A 12,627-nucleotide genomic window follows, 5' to 3' on the forward strand; every position below is an offset into this window, starting at 1 on the left:
CAGGAAAAAAATGACAGAGATGAAGCATGAATGGTCCAAAAACCATAAGTGCCCTCTAGGGAGAAAATAGTTCCTAGTTTGAATAGTGAATAGGTTCCTTCATGGTTATATTATTAAATTAAAAGGATCATATCGCCGGTTTTCCGTGGCCAATCGGTGCCAAATAAAGACTAGGAGAGAGGTTACAATCCGAGCTTTCGAGTCATGTCGAAGGCAGCGCTCTTTGTCAAATACTTCATTTTTTACGGTGCCTTAAAGACGCCACGTGATTGAACAGGCTGGTGTGACCATAGATCGGCAAGCTTGCGTCAGATTGGTGTAATTGAGTCCTATGATTATTGTTGCGACGTCTCATTCGTAAAATTGGTATAGCTACTCTTGACATCGCTGGCAAAAAAATAATGAATCTAATATGTAGAAAAAAGAGGAGAGATGTAACGAGTCTTGTGTAGCTCAAAGTAGTGGAGTAAGAGTAGCGTTTTTTCTTCACAAATCTACTCACGTGAAAGTATGGCTTAGGAAAACTACTCTTAGAAGTACAGTTTTCTCAAAACCTTGCTCAATGAATGTAACTGAGTACATGTAACGCGTTACTACCAACCTCTGAACATTGTTTAAGAAGTTTTATTTGTGAAGTGTTCAACCGCAAATCCGCCAGTCTTTCCAACCCTTTCACGCAACATTTTAATAAAAATCCAACGTCGTTAGATTGAATTCTAAACACTCTTGGTGGGATTGAAAATCTTATCCCATTTTGTTGACTTTGACGGCGAGAAACCTGATAAGACACTAAATCACGGGGGTGCGCTCGCCCACCGTGAAGTCAGTCCGGCAACTTCAGATGTTCAGACACCCTGGAGCAATCTTCTCGCATCGACGTTAGTTCTTGATTAAAACACGACCCCCCCACCCCACACACACACAACCACGTTCCCCCTCCGGTATATTTACAAGACCCCCAAGAAGTGGACTGTCACAGACGGGGGGGTTGCGACCAATCACATGACGTCAGGGTTATTAACCGTTTGCTTATGATTATCGATTAGCATGTTAGCAAAAATACCATTTCCTTTTGACACCTACTGCCGTCAATAGGTGTTCTCAACATCAATGTCCCTTTTTTTTTAACTACCACAACATATTGCGACCTGGGCTGGCAGGGAATGAGTTAACTAATGGTAACTTTAGAATTGATGTCCACTGTAGTGACCAATATATTAATCATAAATTATTTTTTAATGAAAGAAACTTGACTGTTTAAGTCATTGACATCCAGGTCATGTGATGTCACATTTCGTCCGCCACCATGTCTGGCCTTGAGAGTTTTTTCGGGGACCGAGGGGAAATTCCCTTGATAAAGATAAGCGTCGCGCTGGCACGCGAGGGACACCGTCGCCGATAAGACGCCGTGGTGGCCTTGCTCAGGTTGGCATTCCCAAAGTTATTTTTGGACGTTACCAAAGAGTCAGAGTAGCCTCCATTTGTTTCTTTTGGTACATTTCACAAAGAGGTGACAAGGGAAGTCAACACTGTCCAACTTTCTTGCTTTCATTAATGCGTCCTTGCCCTGAAATGACGTTTAAAAGCTCTCTAAAAATGAAAATCATCGCGTTGACCTTACTTGGAACACGTTTTTTTTTTACTTGCTCCGACGTTTGCGTCAGGAGCAATTTACTTAACGCTAGACTTGTAAACGTTTGGTCTCGTCACTGTCGGATTTTTGCGTTGTGATGTCATGACTCAGCAAGGTGAGTCTGGTAAGAACAGGTGGCAGTGAAGGGGCTAAAAAGAGCAGCTTGTGTTTTAGTTGACTGACATAAATAAATAAATAAAAGACATCTGGAGGGAACATCTGGACTGGAGTTGAAATGAAGGGAATTTCCATGTTGAAGATGATGTTTGTTGAAAGAAGAGATTATTTATGCCTCTAAATTATGATTAGGATTCCGCTAATTGATTAATTAATTGTTTACATCTGGTTTGGGTTAGGGTTTAGATAGATACATCAACGTTTTAAACAATGCATATAATGAGTATATACAGATGAATAAATAAAACTAAAAGTGTGGTGAAATATACAAAATACATTTTTAAAACAATATGGGGGAAAAAATATAAAAATATAATCTATTAGTGTTTTAATAATGCATAATCAAATCAATCAAAATAAATCAATAAAATGTGTATATTTTCTAAAAAGTCAAAAATCCATATTTTTTTTAAGTGTAAAAAGGATAAAACTACAATTTCTGTCTACTTAAAATGTTTACTTTTTCAGTTTTTTTTTTTTTTTTTTAATGGCCATTACAATGTTAGTGGGGGTTCATAACCAAGGAGTATTTATTTGTATTCATTTTAAATGTGTGTTTATGAATTTTATTAATTTATAGTTTAATTTATTCATTAAAAAATGTACTTAAAAATATAAATAAGAAAAAAATGTATGTATAGACATACAGTGGGGCAAATAAGCATTTAGTCAACCACCAATTGTGCAAGTTCTACTCCTTGAAAAGATTTGAGAGGCCTGTAATTGTCAACATGGGTAAACCTCAACCATGAGAGACAGAATGTGGGAAAAAACAAACAAAAAAATCACATTGTTTGATTTTTAAAGAATTTATTTCCAAATTAGAGTGGAAAATAAGTATTTGGTCACCTACATACAAGCAAGATTTCTGGCTGTCAAAGAGGTCTAACTTCTTCTAACGAGGTCTAACGAGGCTCTACTCGTTACCTGTATTAATGGCACCTGTTTTATCTCATTATCGGTATAAAAGACACCTGTCCACAACCTCAGTCAGTCACACTCCAAAATCCACGATGGCCAAGACCAAAGAGCTGTCGAACGACACCAGAGACAAAATTGTTGACTTGCACCAGGCTGGGAAGACTGAATCTGCAATAGGTAAAACGTTTGGTGTAAAGAAATCAACTGTGGGAGCAATTATTACAAAATGGAAGACATAAAAGACCACTGATAATCTCCCTCGATCTGGGGCTCCATGCAAGATCTCACCCAGTGGCGTCAAAATGATAACAAGAACGGTGAGCAAAAATCCCAGAACCACACGGGGGTACCTAGTGAATGACCTACAGAGAGCTGGGACCACAGTAACAAAGGCTACTATCAGTAACACAATGCGCCGCCAGGGACTCAAACCCTGCACTGCCAGACGTGTCCCCCTGCTGAAGAAAGTACACGTCCAGGCCCGTCTGCGGTTCGCTAGAGAGCATTTGGATGATCCAGAAGAAGACTAGGAGAATGTGTTATGGTCAGATGAAACCAAAATAGAACTTTTTGGTAGAAACACAGGTTCTCGTGTTTGGAGGAGAAATAATACCGAATTGCATCCGAAGAACACCATACCCACTGTGAAGCATGGGGATGGAAACATCATACTTTGGGGGTGTTTTTCTGCAAAGGGACCAGGACGACTGATCTGTGTAAAGGAAAGAATGAATTGGCCATGTATCGAGAGATTTGAGTGAAAATCTTCTTCCATCGACAAGGGCATTGAAGATAAGACGTGGTTGGGTCTTTCAGCATGACAATGATCCCAAACACACAGCCAAGGGCAACAAAGGAGTGGCTTCGTAAGAAGCATTTCAAGGTCCTGGAGTGGCCTAGCCAGTCTCCAGATCTCAACGCCATAGAAAATCTGTGGCGGGAGTTGAAAGTCCGTGTTGCCCAACGACAGCCCCAAAACATCACTGCTCTAGAAGAGCTCTGCATGGAGGAATGGGCCAAAATACCAGCAACAGTGTTATGTGTTATGGTCAGATGAAACCAAAATAGTGTGTGGAAAGCTTGTGAAGAGTTACAGAAAACATTTGGCCTCCGTTATTGCCAACAAAGGGTACATAACAAAGTATTGAGATTAACTTTTGGTATTGACCAACTACTTATTTTCCACCATGATATGCAAATAAATCCTTTAAAAATCAAACAATGTGATTTTCAGTTTTTTTCCCCCCACATTCCTTCTCTCATGGTTGAGGTTTACCCATGTTGACAATTACTGGCCTCTCTAATATTTTCAAGTGGGAGAACTTTCACAATTAGTGGTTGACTAAATACTTATTTGCCCCACTGTATTTACAATTACAAAAAATAACATTTTTAAAAAAATTGTCTTTGGTCCATTGTGATCCTGTTGTGTGTTATGTAAATTATTTCCGCTTTACCTCTGGAAGAGCGGACGTACACCTCAACACTCACGCTCGGGTGAATTCCGCAAACTTTTCCACTTTCCTTTTTCCCTCATTGTGTGCTCATCACTGGTCAGGCAGGGAGGCGCAGAAAAGGCCTTCAAAGGGCAGAAAAATGTTCCAAACTCTAATCAAGGAGAGGAATAAATGAGTAAATAACACAATCAAGTGGAGGAAACAAAAGACAGCAGGAAATGTTCACTTGGCTTTGACATTTTAATACTAAAGCTACCAAGCATTGTAGGCTAATTGTTTGTGTTTTAAGCCCTAACAGGGTGTTCAAACCCAAAACAGGCCCCGATTTGAATCATGCTCTGTTTTGTTGCAACGATAACACACATGGAGCCACTTAGCTGACGAAACTTTTTACAAAAAAAGGGGGAGAAAAAATAGCAGTCATCACGAGTCACCGCAAAGTTTTACGTGACGTGTCGTCTAAGTGTTGCAATTCTCCACTAATGACGATAAAGAAGGGCATAAAAGCAGGAAAGGTGCAAAGGAAACCATTTGACGCCTAGTTGCTTATTCCGCCCGACAACCGACATTTTCCCTGTCAACACTCATAAAATTTCAAAGAGAGACATGAGAAAGCGTCTTTTATCCTGTCTACGATGATGTCATTACGTCAAGAAAAAAATCAAGTGTTGTTTCCTGGATGAAAATGAGCATTTTAGGACTCATTTAGACTGTTGATGTTGAACTTCTGACAAACGAGGACAAGAAAAAATAGTTAACATTTGTTGTCATTTCCATGAGAAATATGTGAATTATTACGGGATGATATTTCATTACCTTGACACATTCCCAAGCAAGCTTGTTCCTGCATGCCAAACATTGTTTTAACTTAAAAAAAAAAAAAAAGTTCCTTATCTTTCACTGTATCAATAAAAAAAATCTCTTTTGTACTTGTTCATTGTTTTTTTTTTTTTTTTGTATGTATATATTTTTTGTTATTTGCATTCGTTGGCTTAATGACTATGATTTAAAATTAATTATTGTTTATTCATTAAGAATTTCTCTCTCTCGCTTAATAATAGAATAAACTTCATCATTGTAACAAGTGCAACGAAATTAAAATGCAAACCAGTCAGTGAATGAGGAATAAGAAAAAAGATCAAATAAATAAATCACGATTTATTAAATATTTTTACTCTTCTTCAGTGGTGGTTGTGGTGTAAGCTTGTCAGCTAGCTTTTTTTTTTTTTTGGGGGGGGGGGGTAATAATTTCAAAATCAAAATACATTTTTAAATAGCCTGTTACAAAAACCTGAGATGTCCTCAAATTGATTTAAAACCAAGAAAAATACAGTACATAGTACTACACAATAAAATTTAGAAAAGAAAAACAATGCATTGCGCCAGTGACGGAACAAATGTGAACAAGGCTTGAGTGCGATGAGCATAAACGGGACCCACAGAGTGGATCGTGTGTGGGAGAGAGAGTGGAAATTTTTTTGCAGGCCCCTCCAGACAACTAGCCAAGAGTCGAGAAACAGCGAGAACGAAAAGTGGTATTTGGTATATGGCAAAACGGCTTTTGGAATGTGGCATTTTTTGGGTAATATGGCTTTTTTTGTGTATGGTAAAATAGCTTTTTTTGGGGTGGGGTATGGCAAAACGGCTTTTGTCAAGTGGCTTTTTTGTATTTGGCATTTTTTTTGGTATATGGCAAAACAGCTTTTGGCATATGGCGAAAGGGCTTTTGGCAAATGGAATTTTTTCGGTATACGGCAAAATGGCTTTTGGCATGTTTTTTTTTTTTTTGCTAAATGGCTTTTGGAATCTGGCTTTTTGTTTTATATATATGGCAAATGGCTTTTGGCATCTGGCATTTTTTGGAATACGGCAAAATGGCTTTTTTTTTGCTAAATGGCTTTTGGAATCTGGCTTTTTTTTTTAGTATATGGCAAAATGGCTTTTGGCATGTGGCATTTTTTGGAGTATGGCAAAATGGCTTTTGGCATTTTTTGGGGTTATATGGCTTTTTGTATATGGCAAAATGGCTTTTTGCATATGGATTTTTTTGGGGAGTAAATGGCTTGTGGCAAATTTTTTTTTTTGTATATGGTAAAATGGCTTTTGGCATCCATCCAGCATTTTTGGGTATATGGTAAAATGGCTTTTGGCATATGACACTTTTTTGGGGGTATATTGCAAAATGGCGTTTGGCAAATGGCATTTTTGGGGGGTATTTGGCCTTTTTTTATATGGCAAAATGGCTTTTGGCATATGGCATTTTTTTTGTATATGGCTTTTTTTTTTTTGTATATAGCAAAACGGCTTTTGGCATATGGCTTTATTTTGCATATGGCATTTTTTGGTATATGGATTATGGCATATGGCATTTTTTGGAATATGGCGAAAGGGTTTTTGGCAAATGGCATTTTTTTGGTATATGGCCAAATGACTTTTGGCATATGGCTTCTTTTTTGCTAAATGGCTTTTGGCATCTGGCATTTTTTGGAATATGGCAAAATGGCTTTTTTTTTTTTTGCTAAATGGCTTTTGGGATCTGGCATTTTTTGGTATATGGCAAAAAGGCTTTTGGCATCTGGAATTTTTTGGAAGATGGCAAAATGGTTTTTGACATTTTTGGGGGTTATATGGCTTTTTGTGTATGGCAAAATGGCTTTTTGCGTATGGACTTTCTTTTTGGGGGGGTAAATGGCCTTTGGCATATATATATATATATATATTTTTTTTTTTTTTTTTCGTATATGGTAAAATGGCTTTTGGCATCCAGCATTTTTTGGGAATATGGCAAAACGGCTTTTGGCATATGCCATTTTTTGGGGGGTATATTGCAAAACGGCTTTTCGCATATGCCCTTTTTTTGGGGTATATGGCAAAATGGCTTTTGGCAAATGGCATTTTTTTGGTATATGGCCTTTTCTGTTTATGGCAAAATGGCTTTTGGCATATGGCATTTTTTTGGGGGGGTTATATAGCAAAACGTCTTTTGGCATATGGCCTTATTTTGCATATGGCATTTTTTTTGTATATGGATTATGGCATATGCATTTTTTGGAATATGGCAAAAGGTCTTTCGACAAATGGCATTTTTTTTGTATATGGCAAAATGGCTTTTGGCATCTGGCATTTTTGGAATATGGCAAAATGGCTTTTGGCATTTTTTGGGGTTATATGGCTTTTTGTATACGGCAAAATGGTTTTTTGCATATGGATTTTTTTTTTTTTGGTAAATGGCTTTTGGCTTATGTTTTTTTATATATGGTAAAATGGCTTTTGGAATCCAGCATTGTTTGGGAATATGGCAAAACGGCTTTTGGCATATGACATTTTTTTGGGGTATACGGGAAAATGGCTTTTGGCAAATGGCATTTTTTTTTTATATATGGCCTTTTTTGTATATGGCAAAATGGCCTTTGGCATTTTTTTGGTATATAGAAAAACGGCTTTTGGCATATGGCCTTATTTTGCATATGGCATTTTTTGGTATATGGATTTTGGCATATGGCATTTTTTTTGGAATATGGCGAAAGGGCTTTTGGCATATGGCATTTTTTGGCATACGGAAAAATGGGTTTGGCAAACGGCATTTTTTTGGTATATGGCTTTTGGCATATGGCATTTTGGGGGGGGGGGATATGGCAAAATGGCTTTTGGCAATGGCATTTTTTGCAGGCTATGCACGTCAAAATTTCCCATTCATTTTGAATAGCAGAAAAATGTGTCGCTGGGAATTTTTACCATACATTTACTATTGCAGCGCATTGACATTCAACAGGCATCCAAGAAGGCCATTCCATTGACAGCCATGTATGTCCAAATTTCCCATTCATTTCAATGGCAGAAATACGGTTATAACCGGTTATAGCCCTAGCACCCCCCCAAAGTTCCGCCCCTGTGTCACGCTAAAAGTCATTGCAACAAGTAAAACAAAATAACAGATAAAATCTGAACACATTAAAATACACACACCCACAAAAACTGGCTACCCTACTAAGGAGAAAAGGCTAGCCTAAAAAAGGGGGAGTCTTTAAATGAGGCCTTAAAAAGGCCTAGATTGTGAATTTAGCTGCTTATTATACTAGTATATTTTTTTCAGTTTGTAAAGCATGACTTTAGCATGTCTGCATAAACACAATTTGTCCACGCGGTGGGGCTATTGCATCTTTGTACAAAACCAGCCCTGAAAAGAAAAATCCTATTTCTTCACGTTTCTACAGAACTGATGTGAAAGTGACAAAAGCTGATATCAAACATATTTCTTCAACATTAAATCCAAATGTTTTGATTCATTCAATGCCAGTGACAGTGTAGACATGAAATCAATTTGAACTGACATAGCTCCATTGCATTTGGTAATGTTTCACTGACGGTGATAGACGTCCAATCCAGTTTGACTCGGGGGTTGGCAGCGGCTGGCAATCAAACTGGATTGGACGTCTATCGCCGTCAAATGCTGGCAGAGTCAACAAATTGGATTAGAAAACCACATTGACAGTGTAGCTGCGCCACCTATTGGTCATGCTTGTTCATTGCATTTTAAATTTGCACTCTGGCTAAATGAGTTTTGGCCTTGGTACTTTTTTTTCTCGTCGTGTACTTTGCGGATTGTAATTAACGGTACAACGCAGTCAATTATCTGTCTTGATTTCACTCAAGGACCCGAGGAGGAGAAAAACATGATAGATTGACCACATAAAAAAACAGCAAAAAACGCCCGCTTGGTCCTTGCATTGATTTTCCAAAGGGGACAATTGAAAAGTCAATAACAAATCTCGCCTTTGCGGATAGGGGATGTTTTTCGCACACAATGAGAATAATTCAGCCATTTTAGTGATCTTAGTGAAGAATGAGTTTTAAAATGAGGCTAGAAGGTTCAAAATTGCAGCTGGGGCTACATTTGAGCTCTCCACAGAACTGAACACACAGAATTGTATACATTTATCAGTTGGGTGCATTACAATGAATGTTAAAAATACACAAACGCGTGATTAAACATTATTTTTTATAGGGTAATGTAAAATATTGTATTTTGTGAATGAATATTTGTATTGAGAGGGTGAAAACGTACTAATTAGCTTAAAATGTAGATAATTAGCAAGGCTAAAAGCTGATTTAAAAAAAAAAAAAAAAAAAAAAAAAGAATCCCTGGTATATAACCGTTATGTACTGAGCCCCAGACATGGCATGAATAAAATTAACAAAATTAACTCATATGCATGTTCAAATTGCTAGTGGGCACAAGCTATTACTTCTTGTGTACTAGGTTTGTGTTTCATGTGCACGAAATCGTTACCTTAAGCTCAAAATCTCGACACTGCGGTAAACAGGACCAATACCGATTATTAGTAGTTAGAAGGGCTGATAACAGACTTTTGGAGCCGATATTCATTTGCGGTATAAATTGGCGTTAAAAAAAATTGAATAAAGCAAACACTGAACTTCACTGAAGTCCCTAAAACATGTTAATTGAATCACCCAAATAGAAAATAATAGCTCCAGAAGTGCCTGAATTTCCTAGACTCGTAAAAATCTCCTATAAAATTGAATAAAAGGTTGAATAAATAGCTCTCTGAAAATTTTCCACAAGAAAATATTTAACCATGAATGTAAAAACAGGTTTAAACTAATGGACAAGCTAATCATAGAAATCACAAATATACAGTGTGGGCAGGAAATGGGGTGCTGCAGCACCCTCTGGTGTTGGGGAGGAAAAAAGCTTTGGTACATTTTATTTGTTTAAATGAATAAATAATATTGAAACAATAGCGTATTTAACTTCGGGGATTAAATATGTATATAAAAAAAGTTTTTTGCTACTAACATCACCTGACACCTTGTTCGGTACCAGGTCACGTTGAATAAGGCCCTATTGGAACCAAAATGTAAACTGTTGACAGAGGAGGCGTTAACATGGCACAAAAACAAATTTGCAATTTTTTCTTTACAAAAATTGAAGCCATATTATTGTTTGTTCTTGATGTTGTGCCGCCGCCGTGCAGAGCGCTTTTGGATATTCGTGTGCAATTTATTTTAGTGTTGGGAAAAGAGGGTGGTTCCCTGATGGACAAGGGCGTTAAAGGCTTTTGGCCTTTTTAATTTTCAAATGTGTGTGTCAATGCGCTGTCTAGCTGTGGAGATTTGCATTATAATACATGGGCGCTTTCGATTTCCAATATACATAAACTCCAACACACACTGTAGGTGAAATACAATGCTGTCTTTGTGGTAGCCTAGTAGTAGTACATAAACTATCCAGCATGTGTGTGTACTGCCATTGTGCACGCCTTATATGGAGAAAACGCGCAAGCATGACAAATTTGGACCGAAACGACTGTTTTTGGTAGGGGTAAAACTAAAATAGATCTATAACACCCCCTTCTGTGAGTGACTTCCAGAGACCCTGCAAACATATAACCCAGTTTGAAATGGACATTTTTCACCGATGTACATTGAATTTCAAAATATCGGCGCTGATAATCAGTCCATCTCTACTTTAAACACATTCTTTGTTCTTTTGGCTAAAACTACAAGATGGACAGTACAGAGCCCCAGACATGTCATGTAGAAACATGCAGTTTAGCAGCGAATTTTGACGGTAAAAGTGACTGGTGTTTGAACAGACTTGCGCTTACAGCAACACAGTTACCATTATACCTCACTGCAAATAACCTTATGAAATAACAGTCTAAAAGTAGGATAAAATAATAAAACGAGAATATAAGGCAAATATAACTTACCAGGTGGGAATCTCTGGTGTATTTGCAGGTCAGGTGGCGTAGTCTGTCTGTAAAGATGCGCTTGATAGGTTCACCCTCCTAAAAACTTGTTCACACGAAGTACTAGCTTGTGCGCATGAACAATTTTAGCGTGCGAATGAGTTAATTTTTTCAAATTCATGTCATGTCTGGGGCTCTGTAATTATGATAAGGCAAGAAAGTGAAGGTTTAAAACAATATTACGCTTTAACGAAAGTCTTAATTTTTGAAGCGAGTGTAAAATATTACCTTTTGTGAAAGACTGTTTGCATTCTGTGGAAAGGAAGTACCTAGCTTAAAACGTACCCCAATAGCAGGGTTAAAAGCTACCAAAGACTTATTATGTGACGATAAAAAAAAAAAAATACAGGGGGGAAAAAAGTTTAAAATAACTAAGCTTGTATGAATATTACTTTTTTAAATCATGTAATTTGAGATTTTGTATCACTTGAGAATAGGGGAAATAAATCTGTAGTTTCTAGACGTCCTGTTGCTAGGAACAAAAAGGCGAGGCAGACAGGTGCAGCTGAGCAAACACAGGACCACTTGTGCCCCCCCCCTCGTTGCCTAGCAACCCAAAACCCACCAATTTCCCAATCTTGCTGGACACAGTGTTGTTTTGACGAAAGATGTTACGACAACTCTGATTACTCATCTTTCAGTGCAATTGATGGTTCTAGCCGCCCAATCCCTTCAAATTTGATTGAATATCGCCGTCAATAGCAGTACCGTATTTTTCGGACTATAAGTCGCACCTGAGTATAACTCTCATTAGCCATAAAATGCCCAACGAAGAGGGGAAACCCCCCCCCCCCCAGTCTAAGTCGCATATTGGGGGGAAATTTACTTGATAAAATCCAACACATAGAAAAGATATGTCATCTCGAAAGGCAATTTAAAATAAAAATACAATAGAGAACAACATGCTGAATAGTGTACAGTATGATAATGTTACATGATGCATGAACAACGAAATGCGAACGTGGCCGGCATGTTAACGTAATATAGCTATAAAGAGTTATCTCAATAACTATAGCATAAAGAACATGCTAACAAGTTTACCAAACCATCAGTGTCACTCCAAAACATCAAAATGACCTGTGAACTGATAATAATGTGTTAATAATTTCACACATAAGTCGCTCCAGAGTATAAGTCGCACCCCCAGCCAATAATAATGTGTTAATAATTTCACACATAAGTCGCTCCAGAGTATAAGTCGCACCCCCAGGCAAAATATGAAAAAAAAAAAAAAACGACTTATAGTCTGAAAAATACGGTAAATACGATACTCAAATATTCCGCATAGACACAAAAACAAATGGAGTCAAAGCAGTTCACATTTAATGCCCTGGGCTTTATTGTCTTATTTTAGTGAGAATTCAGTCACATTTTTCTTTTTTTCTTTTCAGCCTCCAGGTGGGACAAGTAAACCTCTAGGGTACATCCTGCCGGCCGAGCCAGCGTTCAAGACCCCCCTCCCAAACCCCTACACAAAGCGCAAGAGCATTACTAAGTAATGCTGCCTTTGTGCCACACTCTTCACAGAAGAGAAACATGAAATTCCCCAAAGGAAGGCACCCAAAAATACTTGTGGTTTTGTTGGCCTCGCAGCCGTCCGGAGATATTTTTTTCGTTTCTCAAAAATAAAATAAAAAACAAAACCTTTATTTAAAAAAAAAAAAAA

This window comes from Corythoichthys intestinalis, chromosome 20 (assembly GCF_030265065.1).
Source record: "Corythoichthys intestinalis isolate RoL2023-P3 chromosome 20, ASM3026506v1, whole genome shotgun sequence".
NCBI classification, from domain to species: domain Eukaryota; kingdom Metazoa; phylum Chordata; class Actinopteri; order Syngnathiformes; family Syngnathidae; genus Corythoichthys; species Corythoichthys intestinalis.